The sequence below is a fragment of the Callithrix jacchus genome, chromosome 5 (assembly GCF_049354715.1).
Source record: "Callithrix jacchus isolate 240 chromosome 5, calJac240_pri, whole genome shotgun sequence".
In the NCBI taxonomy this organism is placed as follows: Eukaryota; Metazoa; Chordata; class Mammalia; order Primates; family Cebidae; genus Callithrix; species Callithrix jacchus.
The window spans coordinates 14,734,930-14,746,973 of record NC_133506.1 but is presented as its reverse complement, the minus strand read 5'-3'; the positions used below and the strand labels follow the sequence as shown (position 1 = coordinate 14,746,973).

At 33.1% G+C, this 12,044-nt stretch overlaps 1 long non-coding RNA gene across 1 annotated transcript; it reads right to left on the bottom strand.

Annotated features, from left to right (window-relative positions):
- Nucleotides 1-600: 600 nt before the first annotated feature.
- Nucleotides 601-10,751, bottom strand: LOC144582829 (uncharacterized). Its single transcript, XR_013536273.1, has 3 exons — nucleotides 10,651-10,751; nucleotides 8,202-8,345; nucleotides 601-1,709 (listed from the first exon to the last, which is right to left on the bottom strand). It is a non-coding gene; the product is annotated as an uncharacterized LOC144582829 (long non-coding RNA).
- Between the last annotated feature and the right edge of the window lie 1,293 nt (nucleotides 10,752-12,044).

The window sequence follows — 12,044 nt, the reverse complement described above, 5'->3', positions numbered from 1 at the left end:
CAGCCCTTTACTACAATTAAAGTTAATGCATTGGATTACAGAAAAGTAAAAAAGTCCTTAAAATTGAATATTGTAGTTACCTGTCCTAAACAATGCATTAATTCTTCCCAGTCATGGAAAGCTTCTTGTCAGTTAGGTTTGTCTTACTTTTCAATCAATACTCTTTTCTACTGATTACTAGCTACTTGATTCAAAAACCAAATTTGTGTTATTTTAATTGGAAGTTTAGCTCTACCCCTAATTGAACTTCTGGGTTATCTTTGTATAGCAAAAACTCCTTAAAGAGTTTTTTCCAAAGAAAAGGCACATCCAATCACGGTCTTCGTATATGAGCCTCACAGAACACAGATGTGAATTTTTAAATGATGTGCTTTTCTAAACATAATTTAAATTCTGTCCATTTCTACCTTTGTCCAGAGAAGCAGAGAAAAAATTAAAGATAAAGTTAAAATTGAATTATTTTCAAGAAACTAAGAACTAAATGTATCTTAAGAAGAATCTAAAACAATTATGCAAACATTTCTGTATTATTTTACTCAGTTCAATTCAAACTGATTAAAAAGAAAACATTAACTTATTACATAAACTTTTGGGCTGAATTATTTTATTGGTAACTGAAGAGTAAGTTTTTAAATCATAGATTACTGGGATAGCTCATTAATTGACTGGCTGGATTTGAAATTTCTAGAATTTTGTCTTCCAAATTTCTTAACTAATGATTTTTTTTCACTCTCTTCTTATTCATGAAAGTTTTTGCTTCTCTGGGTCTCTCTTTGAAAATTATAGTACACTAAATGAAAAGCAACCAACTTACTAAACGAAAATCCATCACTCAGCTCTTGGATTAAATAATTTATTATATGACTAAACCACTTTAAGGCAATTTCCATAAAGCAGAGACAAATATATTGACCCCTGAATTGGATCATTTACAGTCCTGTATTAGATGATTTACAATCTAGTAATGGCTAGATTTCAGTGATTGATATAATCATGTTAGTAAATCAATTTGATATCAGTTTCTCAAATATTTATAGCTTCACTTAAAACTCTTTCATGGAACACTTATCCTTGATTTTGTCTAAATATTTATTCCCAAAGAGAGTGTTTATTTCAGAAATGCTACCAAGAACAACTTATTTCATAGAAATCCCATAGGAAAATTTGGTAGAATCCATGCAGTTATTGAGATGAATGGATCTAGAAGGGTAACCCATGAAGATAAACAACCACAGGTTTAAATTCTCCTTTGAACAGTATCCAAACCTCTCTGGTCTGTAAAAGACATAAGATTATGCTCTCCTGCAAGGTTTCTCATTCTGCCCAATCACCGTCAGCCATAAAGAACAAGATAATGGCTCCTTCACATACTTGGATAGCTTTACTTCCATGCCTGGCTAAAACTACTACATGCCAAGATGTACAATTAAACAAAAAAGCTTACCTAAAATTATTTGAGCCTTAAAAAATTAGTTTCAGATTTGAAGAAATGTTCAGGACAGTTATAATATTTAACTAACCTGTTACAGGGCCAAAGTCCATGAACTAAAAAAAACCTCACTCTTGAGGAAACAGAAACAACAAAAAATAAAAACAGATAAACAAAAACTTGTCTTAAAATGAAAGAAAGTACAATTCAGGAATTACCTTGTGAGTTGTAGGCAGTCAATTATTAGTTCTTGTAGAGTATGCAGATGAACATTTCATTTCTGAAAAAGAGAAATGTGAAGGTTGGCTGACTGTTTCCTAACTTTGAGGCCAGACAGAATATGAGATTAAGGAAATGGATCCCACTGATTCTTCATTTTTCTGCCACCAAATCCAAAATTCTTCTTAAATTTTATTCTTCTCTCCCCTTACAATGGAAAAATGCCTTGTCAAATACAAGTTGAATCCTCAGCGTTTTGTTCTATATCATATATCTTCCATTATTTACTCAAAAGATTTCACTCCTACAGTTATTACCTTTGAAGTTTATGTTTAAGTATAGTATCAAAAAGAGATATTTATTTTTCTCATGGCTAGATATGGCTAGAAGCAATATTCCAATAAGTACAAAGGTCTTTATTTTTATGTTGCTTTTGTCTCAACATTCTATTTGTGTACATATGTATCCATCAGCATCCTTTTAATTATTGTTGTTTAACAAAATGCATATATGCCAAGTCACATACTGTGGATGTTGATCAAAATTGTCTTTGTTATTTTATATTTTTATTCAAGATCATATTTAGAAGGAGTTTATCAATTATATTACAGGCACATTTTCAAAAATATTAGTCTGGATGGAAAGTAGAAAGTGCTTTGAAGTTACATTTGTTTATAAATTTATTTGAAAAAATGGAAATTTTATAATACACATTTTTTCCATGTTAAAATAAAGTTTTTTCATAAAAATGTGTACTTTTTCATATTAATTATAAATTTCTGTTTGAGCAATTATTAGTATTTCAAGTGTTTATTGTGATTTTTGTTATTTTTCTAATTGATTTTTCGACACATTAGAAAAGCTACTATTTTTATATGTGTGTGTACAGTATCTGTGAAGAGCAATAAAGCAAAGCACAATAAAAATGAGGTATGGTTGTCCATGAGTCTTCTAGGAATCAATGCCAAAAAGCAGGATTAAACAAATCCAGTGTTTGATAACATAACAAGTCTTTTCGAGGTAGAATTGTTTAAGATGAGGGCCTCATCCCATCCCCAATTTGTTGTTTTGATTTTGCTAGGCTTTTATAATCTAAAGATTAAATATGAAAATGTGTTTCTTTAGTAATGATTTTCTATTAAAATAATAACTTGCTGTATTTTACTATTTCATTTTGAAACTTCTGTTACACAGATGTCAGAGGATGTTACTTTTCACATATATTAGCTTTCCCTCATAAATTCCACTTAAAAAATTTTATCCTTCATTCCTTAAGAATATACCTCCTTCAATGAAATACTAGCTAATCAAATCCAATGCCACAACAAAAAAGTAATATTTCATGATCAAATCGATTCATCCCAGGGATGTAGGGATGGTTTAACCAGGATGTAGGTATGCAAGTCAATAAATGTGACATCACATGAACAGAATTAAAAACAAAACCATATGATTATCTCAAAAATTGCAGAAAAAAACATTTGATAAAATCCAGCATCCCTTTATGATAAAAATCCGCAACAAAGTAGGCATAGAAGGGACTTATCTCAAAGAAATAAAAGCCATACATGGCAAAGCCACAGCCAACATTATACTGAATGGGGAAAAGCTGAAAGCATTCCCCCTGAGAACTGGAAAAAGACAAAGATGCCCACTTTCACTTCTATTCAACATAGTGCTGGAAGTCTTAGATACAACAAGCAGACAAGACAAAGCAACAAAGGACATTCAGTTTGGAAAATGGGAAGTCAAACCGTTGCTGTTTGCCAATGATTTGAACATACAGCTAAAAAACCCTAAAGACTCATTCGAAAAGCTTCTGGATCTGATGAACAAATTAAGTAAAGTCTCAGGATACAAAATTGAAGTACACAAATGACTAGCACTGCTGTACACCAACAATGTCCAAGCTGAGAATCAAATCAAAACTTCAATGCCTTTTACAATAGCTGCCGAAAAATAAAATACTTAGGAATACACAAGGAAAACTACAAAACACAGCTGAAAGAAATCATGAATGACACAAACAAATAAAAACACATCCCATGCTCATAGATGGGAAGAATAAGCATTGTGAAAATGATCATACTGCCAAAGCAATCTACATATTCAATGGAATTCCCTCAAAATACCATCATCATTCTTTGTAGAGCTAGAAAAAACAATCCCAAAATTCATATGGAACCTGAAAGGAGCCACATAGCCAAAACAATACTAAGCAAAAATACAAATTTGGAGGGATCACATTACTTGACTTGAAATTATTCTACAAGGCTAAAGTTACAAAAACAGCATGGTAGTGGTATAAAAACAGACTTATAGACCTATGTAACAGAATAGAGAACTCATAAATAAAGCCAAATAGCTATAGCCAACTATCTTTGACAAGGCATACAAAACATAAATTGAGAAAGGGACACCCTATTCAATAAATGGTGCAGGGAAAACTGGTAAACTACGTGTAGAAGAATGAAACTGGATCCCATCTTTCACATTATACAAAAATCAACTCAATATGGATCAAAAACTTAAAACTAAGACCTGAAACCAGAAAAATTATAGAAGGTAACATCAGGAAAGCTTTTCTTGATATCAGCTTATGCAAAGAATTCATAACTAGGTCCCTAGAAGCAAATGCAACAAAAATAAATAAATAGGACGTAATTAAACTAAAAAGCTTCTGCTCAACTAAAGAAATAATCAGCAGAGAAATCAGACAACCCAAAGAGTGGGAGAAAATATTTGCAATCTATGCATCGGGCAACAGACTGGTATCCAAAATCTACAAGTGACTCAAACAAATCAGCAAGGAAGAAACAAATAATCCCATCAAAAAGTGGGCAAAGAACATGAATAGGCTTTTCTCTAAAGAAGATATAGAAACAGCCAACAAACATATGAAAAAAAAATGCTCAACATCACTAACCATCAGGGAACTGCAAATTAAAATCACAATGAGATACTATCTTACTCCTGCAAAAATGCCCATTATTACAAAGTAAAAAAAAAGAAAAAAAAAGATGTTGGCATGAACACAGTGAAAAGGAAACAGTTTTACACTGCTGAGGGTAATGTAAATTAGTACAACCACTATGGAAAACTGTGGAAATTTCTTAAAAAACTAAAAGTAGAACTACTGTTTGATCCAGCAATCCCACTTCTGGGTATCTACCCAAAGGAAAATAAATAATTATATGAAAAAGATACATGCACATGTGTGTTTATAGCAGAGCAATTCACAATTGCAAAGGTATGGAACCAACCTAAGTGTCCATCAACTAGTGAGTGGATAACAAAATGTGGTATCCAGATGCCATGGAATGCTACTCGGTCATTAAAAAGAATAAAATAATGTCTTTTGCAGCAACTTGGATGGAGTTGGAGACCACAGTTCTAAGTGAAGTAACTCAGGAATGGAAAACCAAATATCATATGTTCTCACTTATAAGTGAAGGCTAAGTTATGAGAATGCAAAGGTATAATAATAATACAATGGAAGGTGGAGACTCATGGAGGAAGGTTTTAAGGGGGGTGTGAAATAAAAGGCCATATACTGGTTACAGTGTACACTATTCTTGTGACAGGTGCACTAAAATCTCAGAAATCAGCACTAAAGAGCCTATCAATGTAACTAAAACCATCTGTACCCCTAAAAACTATTGAAATAAAAGAAATTTAAAAAGTGAATATCCCTCCTGATCTATCCCATTATAATTTCTGCAACTCAGTCTGTATTATTCTGTAATTCTGTATATACATACATACATATATAATAGGCATGTATATACACAAATATATGTATATATTTCTAAGAATGCTAAGAGTTTGTTTCTTTGTCATAATTCATCTGTTCTTAATGGATATAATAGTTTTTTTAAAAATAACTGTGAAGACTAATTTGTAGAGAATTTATTTGCAGATGATGGCTTTCTTTGATAGTAATTGTTTTATTTTAATGTTTAGTGATTTGGGCATATGTAATCATGTCTGTGATCATATATATATAATTGATCTGTTTCAGGTTAAAATTAAATAGGTAGCTGGGTGGTTCTTTCTTAACCCAACGAATACGCCGATTGGTGCACTGATGGATTCAACTTCTTATTTTAGTATGGCTTTTTGGAGACAGACAGGACCTTCAGTAGAACATAGATGACAGGAAACTGTTTTCAGGTGTGGGCACTCTTGATTCCTCCCTTCCTCCCTATGGCTGTACATTAACCATTCGCCAGTCACTCACTCACTTTTTAGGTCTTCTAGGTGAAGTCAATGCAATTAGGCTGGTAGTAAGAGCTCTATTCTGAAGGAAGAATGCAGTCTGTAGTCAATTCAGGTTCTGCTCAACATTTCAGTCCCCAAACTCATGACAAAGACCACCTTAGGCTGCTTCTCATTCTTGTTTAGCAATAACTTTGTGCCAAAGGAAAACAGTTCTGCCTTTAAAGTCACTGGGCTTAAACAGATAAGGAACATTTCTTTCAAACTCAGCCTTGAATGAACTCTCCTAATGATCACCCATAAGCCACTCTGGATGCTGTTGAATTTGGGGAGATTCTTCTAAGGCTTAGTTAGTAAATGCTCTTCTCACCACCTCTAGAAATTTCTCCTTCCTATGTTTTGGGTTTTATTTTCCTTGTTTCCTTATTTTCATGCCATCCTTTATCTACTGAAAATTTCTCAAAAGTTTTCAGCCTGATAAATTTGCCCCCTTTTTTTCTATGCCTATTGTTTTCCCTTTTACATTTTTTTCTTCACTTCAACAGTGTGAAATGAGTAAAGATACAACTCATTATCTTGATCCAAATAAATTCCGTTACTGGAAACTTTAATTCTTTAGAAATTGAAAGCTTTTGACACACACACAATCTGCTAAGAACCTGCTATAGGAACTTTGCCAAGGTGCTGTTTACATTTCTGCATGCTCAACTCTCTTTAGTAATTTTATGCATTCTAGTGACTATTTGTGTGTGTGTTTGTGCATTAGGTTATTATTTAAAACTATGCAATGTATACATGCAGATCTAAATGATGACAATAACGTTTAACACAGACACTTATTAGGTACTAGGCACTTTTCTAATTATTTTATATGCTTAATTTTGTTTAACCCTCATGAAATATGAACCACCAAAACCTTCATTTATAAAAAGAAAAGACCAAAGCTGGAAGAGTTTGCATAAGTATCCAGGGTTCTTCAGGCTTGTGAGTGTTGGAGTCATGATCACATTCAGCACTGGGATTACAGAACCAGCATTTATAAAAACTCTGCCATATTGCTGCTCAAGTGTACTTATAATAATTTACCCAAGAAGTTAAGACCACATGTTCTCTAATGTGTTGAAAAATAAGGAGAAACACAAAGGCTCTTGGAGATTTCTGCATTTCGTAGCCAAATATGAAGCAAAAAGGCAAATTACATGTGGGACAAATTCTAGTAACTGAGAGTTAAAGATAAATTGCAAATTGCCACATGGAGATTTACCAGAATATCTGGTGACTGAGATGGTTTTCTAATAATTTTCATAAGGCAAAAAATAGTGCTTTCTGGTTTTCTTTTTATAGGGGTCAATCCTTGACATCATGTCTGGATCTAAGCAACGCTTTCTCTTTTAACGTCATTTTAATATATTTGAGGTATATTTACATCCTCAAACCCTACAAACATATGGGTTATCTTACAAGGTCTTTGGTCATTCTGAAGTTCTGACCTAACTTTTCTAGGCCATTGACTTAGAAAGCCCATAATTACTTATAGACTTTCTGTTTAAAATTAAACTCATCTTTAAGCAATGCTCCCTGTGACAAAGTCCTTGCAGATGACTCTCTGAGTTTTCTCAGTTGAAACAATATGAAAGCAATAAATAAAAGCCCAGATAAGGCAATCATCCATTAAGTGAATAAAATGAGTTTTACAGTAAAACATAAAGATGCTAACATAGTCAAATAAAAAACACATAGAACATATGATTGTTTACAGACACACACGTAGGTAGCAAAAGCATAGAACCTTCAATGGAAATAATATTCACCAATTTCAGTTTAGAAGTAGCTTCTGAAAGGAAATTGAAAGAGTGACACCAACTACATCTGTCACATTGTATTTCTTTAAAACTAGAAGATGATATGAAAATAAATATACTCAAATGCAAATACCATTTGTTAAGTCTGGATAGTAGGTATAGAGTAGTTGACAAAATTGGTCTCTGCATTTGTATGTTTATTGGCAGGGTTATAAAAGCATACAAATAAGCTATTTTGAAAACTATGAAAAACCTTTAGTTGTCTTAAATTCTTTCTGGATAAGAACTATACATTCTCTACAGGGAAGCATATATTTGTATTTTCCCTATGTGCAGCTTAGTTACAGACAGGATGCATTATATGTGTGCACATATGGATATGCATACACTCGATTTCTTTATCTCTGTGTACATATAACATTCATATTCATACTACATGTACAATGAATTGTGTCCATGCTGTCTCCTCTCACTGTAAATTACTTTAAATTTTCATAAGATAAATTCATTTAGGGAAATGATTTTTGACTTACCCTTGACTCTTAACAGATTTTATTGACAGATTTTTCTTTAAATTTTCTTAGGTAGCACTATACTTTTTTCTCCAACCCTTGGCCAAGACAGACCCAGGATATTGTTCCTCTCTGCTTCGTTTCATCATTTTCTGTGAAAACAGGCTGGACACAATTTAATAACATTTGTTATTAACATATTTTAACTTTAAATCTATTAAATAAGATATAGTGTATTCAGAGTGTACTTGGGTCATAAAAAGACCGGAAATCTGCCTTTACATCTCATGGAAATGTCTTATGAAATGTCTAGTAATATACCCGCCTAATTGCAATTTCCTGTAACTTAGAGTTGCTTTTAATAAAGCTTATTCTTTTTATGGTTTACTGTAGCCTGACTTCTGGATTGTGTGATTTGACATCAGAAATAACTTAGATGAGATTATTTTTGTGTATTTTTTACTCTTAGGATATGTGCAGTCACATTCTTTTCCATAATGAAAAAAAATTAATAAAATGCTCAAGAAACAAATGGACCACAATTCCACCAATTCGAAATAATTGCAAGGAGGGTTGGCCTGAATCTGGAAACAAAGCAAACGTTAAAAGAGGCACCATATGTTCACTTTCAACTGAGGGCAGTAATGAGGATCCACTTTCAACAACAGTGTACCTAAGCAAAGGTCCTGCTGAGACTCTTATGATGAACAGAACATGCCTACTTCCTATTGTGTTGATTACTGATGCTACTGCTGATGTGGTTTTAAAAGTGTTTGAGAACAGAAGTTTATTATAATAAGTTAGACATTTATTCTCTGCCCCCTCTACCAAATCTTGTTTAAACCAAGATTTCCTTTATAAAGTTCTTTCTTAAATGTTATAAATTAATTATCATGTCAAATAAATAAAACAACCCATGTTCATGAATTCACATGGAAAATATGTGGGGTATTTTTTTAAACAAATCTAAAAGTATCAGGTTAGCTCAGAGTTAGAGGGCAAGAAAAAGTAATGCATTTCAGGGTACTTTTTATCACTTATATTTAATTTATATTTCTCTTATCTCTCTTATATTTCTCTTGCTGTCGAGTACATGCACGATCTAATAAAGCACGCATAGAAAGTAACTCTGAGGCTTTCATCACATGAAAATAACTTTAATTTTGTCCTTGACACTTTGGCTGGTTTTAGAAGGTAGGCAAAAAAAAATCTTCTTTGCTAAGATCAGTAAAAACATTACTGAAAACATTTCTGAGACCCAGAATTACCAGTGAGGTATGGTTTCATTCTGTGAAAAAAATTTATATTTCTTTACAAGAAGCCACTACTTTCTTTCCTGAAATTTTAAGAGCTTCTGTGTGTATTTGGTATTCTGAAAATTCACGAGTTATATGAAAAGTATTTCAAAAAATGTACATTTTCGTTAAGCAGTTTATAGGCACCTTAAATCTTAAAGCATATGTCATTTAGTCATGCCGCTCTAGAAAGTTAGTATTTTTAAATAATTTCCTTGATAGTTATTGTTTAGTCTCCATGTTTTATTTTATCTTATTCTTTAGAGATTCCTTTTATCATTTATTAGACCTTCCATATAGGTAATACTTTATCTGTTTTTGGTCATATTCTTTCTTGCTCTTTTACAGATATACACACACAAACACATACACACATACATGATGGAGAGCAGCAGCCCTCTATTTCAGAAAACCAAAAACTTCTAAAACATTTACAGACTTCATATTAAGACCCTCACATGTAATCCTAGCAGACATTTAGATTCAGAAACTGAAAATTGGCTAAGGCCAAGTGTGATGCCTTAGTTGTAAAATCACATCATTGATCCATTCAAAATGTGAGTTTTGGGTACTAAATAAAGAAATTCCAAAGCCTAACACAGCCTCTGTACTATGAAATATAATTTCCTTGGAGGTTTCAGCCAATGTAATAAGGCAAGAAATAATACGTAGTGCTTTGAATGAAAAGAGAGGGACACAATTTTATTGTTTCTAGGTGATTTAATTAACTACTCAGGCAGTGCAAGGAAATTAATCGGAAATGGAGAGAACCATTAGAATGAGCTAGGAATTTGAGTTGAGTGGCCTCATGTAGGAGGAGGACATAAACATCAATGTAAAAATTACTCCATGTGTACCAATGTAGAGAATGGAATGATGGACCATGAAGAAAATTTGGAAGAGTGAGCTGATAGGAGGGGTAGGATTATGAGAAATTACATAATGGGTGCAGTGTACATTATTTGAGTGTTGAATATCCTAAAAGCCCTGATTTGACCACTATATAATCTATGCATGTAACGAAATTGTGCAAGTATCCCAAAAATTTATACAAAAAAAGGCAAGTCTAAGTAAGATTTTTTAATACACCATGTAATAATAAAAACAGCATTGCTAAAAATGGATCTAATAACATTTTAACAGATCTTTCATAAACAGAAAATAATTATACTCACAAATATGACTATTTAAGTCACAGAAATACAGAGCCCATACTGAAGGTATCCTTTTCTTTTTTTCCTAGCTGAAAATGCACAACCCATATAGAAGTGACCTGGCATGGAATAATAGAGAAATGAGGAAGGAAAGCCAAAAAGTAAATTATAGCGCGAATAATTCAAAAATATAATAAAGCATCAATTTCCCATTATTTGTCTTCTACAAACTTTTGACTAATTTGTTTTTACATTCCCTCATTCTTTTTTTTTTTTTTTTTTTGGTTTTTGTGTTTTTTAACAGATTGACAACAAATAAGAAACAACAGAAGAGAAAGAAGTTAAAAAAGTTCAGAGTTTATATAACCCACAATGTATATTATTAGTTCTCACATAGTTACAGCTTGACAACTCGTATTTACGCTGTCAATTATCAAAATCTGCACATGTACCCCAAAACCTAAAATGCAATAAAAAAATAAGGAAAAAAAAAAGAAAAATAGTAAAGTAAAATAAAATTTAAAATTAAAAACAACAAAACTCAGCTGTACCTGGTGGCTCACACCTGTAATCCCAGCACTTTGGGAGGTTGAGGCAGGCTGATCACCTGAGGTCAGAATTTCAAGACCAGCCTGACCAACATGGTGAAACCTCATCTCTACTATATATACAAAAATGAGATGGGAGCAGTGGCGCACGCATGTTGGTCCAGCTACTCGAGAGGCTGAGACAGGAGAATTGTTGGAGCCTGGGAGCAGAAGGTTGTAGTGAGCCAAGATCACACCACTGCACTCCATCCTGCACAACAGAGAAAAACCTTGCCTCAAGGAAAAAATAATCTATAGTTCAATTGGTCAAATAAAACGTAAAACAACAGCTCGGCATCTAAGCATATGTATTTATTTTCATTGTCAACATATGATAGAAATGAAGCCAACTAGGCCAGGCGAGGTGGTTCATGCCTGTAATCCCAACACTTTGAGAGGCTGAGGCGAGCAGATCACCTGAGGTCAGGGGTTTGAGACCAGCCTGGCCAACATGGTGAAACCCCTGTCTCTACTAAAAATACAAATAAATTAGCCTGGCCTGGTGGCATGTGCCTATAATCTCAGCTACTCAGGAGGCTGAGATGAAAGAATCACTTGAACCTGAGAGGCTGAGGTTGCAATGAATCAAGATTGCCCCACTGCCCTTCAGCCTGGGCCAAAAAAAAAAAAAGAAGCCAACCTTTAATTAGGATGAATTAGTTATAAATTTTGTTTGGGATTGCTCTAATCTTCATTCTGCTCTGTCCTATTTACTTTATTAGTTACATATTACTACTAATGCAGAGATACATAAAAGGGCAAAACAATAAAATATTGTTTCCAATCACTCCTAATATAAACTTCCCAGCCATGAACTCAGCAAAACCA